The 849-nt window shown below is 49.6% G+C and overlaps 1 pseudogene; it reads left to right on the top strand.

Moving 5' to 3' along the window:
• The first annotated feature begins 215 nt into the window (after positions 1-215).
• Positions 216-362, top strand: LOC138522135 (U1 spliceosomal RNA; annotated as a pseudogene).
• Positions 363-849: the final 487 nt, after the last annotated feature.

Here is an 849-nt window from a genome sequence, read left to right as displayed (position 1 = left end):
ACAAGCAGGGCCTGATGGGAGAAAGGAACTGTGTTAGAAGGTGCTCTTCTGCTGGGCTCTGCCTGCCGGAGCTTCCCCCTACATGCGGGACAGGAAGCTCTGCAGACGCTTAGAGCATCTGGGGGGTGGGGAGGCTGGGTCAGGATCTATCTTCTCACTCTCGCTTAGCGGGGCTTCCAGAACAGGCCCAACCACTGCCCTCTTGCTTGCAACTCATACTTACCTGGCAGGGGAAAATCTGTGATCACAGAGGCAGATCTCCCAGGTGAGGCGGATTTGCTGACCCCTGCTATGTGCCCAAATGCGGGATACTCGGCTGCATTATTTCTGGTAGTGGGGGACTGCGTTCGCGCTTTCCCCTGATTTATTGATAAAGGAAAAGGTAAAGTGTGCACAAGGCCTGCTAGGTTGGTTGCACACAGAGCCCCTGGTCTTGTGGCAGAGATTCCGAGTGCACTGCCAGTGTGTGCCCCTACGCTGCACTACCAATGCATACCCACGTGCTGCACCGCCAATGCACACCCAAGCGCTGCACTGCAGTCACACCCAAATGGACTTGTATATCACATGCCAAACACTGCATCGCTACGGACATTGATATATATTCATGGAACAATACTATGAGTGAGACTTTTTTTAATCGTGCCATACAGTGTGGCCCAATGTGGTGCCTATATTAAACTGCTGCATGCTTTAAGATTGTGCTCACACTGCGTTTCTTCAATTATGTTCACCTTTGGGTGATCGCTTTTCCACATTTTATCTGTTGAATTGAATTATGCTTCTTTCATTACAACAGAAGTAATGAATGTGTATTACAGAGATAAGCTGCCATATGTATTAGGCACA

Source organism: Ambystoma mexicanum, chromosome 13, assembly GCF_040938575.1.
Source record: "Ambystoma mexicanum isolate Mex_15411 chromosome 13, UKY_AmexF1_1, whole genome shotgun sequence".
NCBI lineage: Eukaryota > Metazoa > Chordata > Amphibia > Caudata > Ambystomatidae > Ambystoma > Ambystoma mexicanum.
This window is presented reverse-complemented; position numbering and strand designations above follow the sequence as displayed.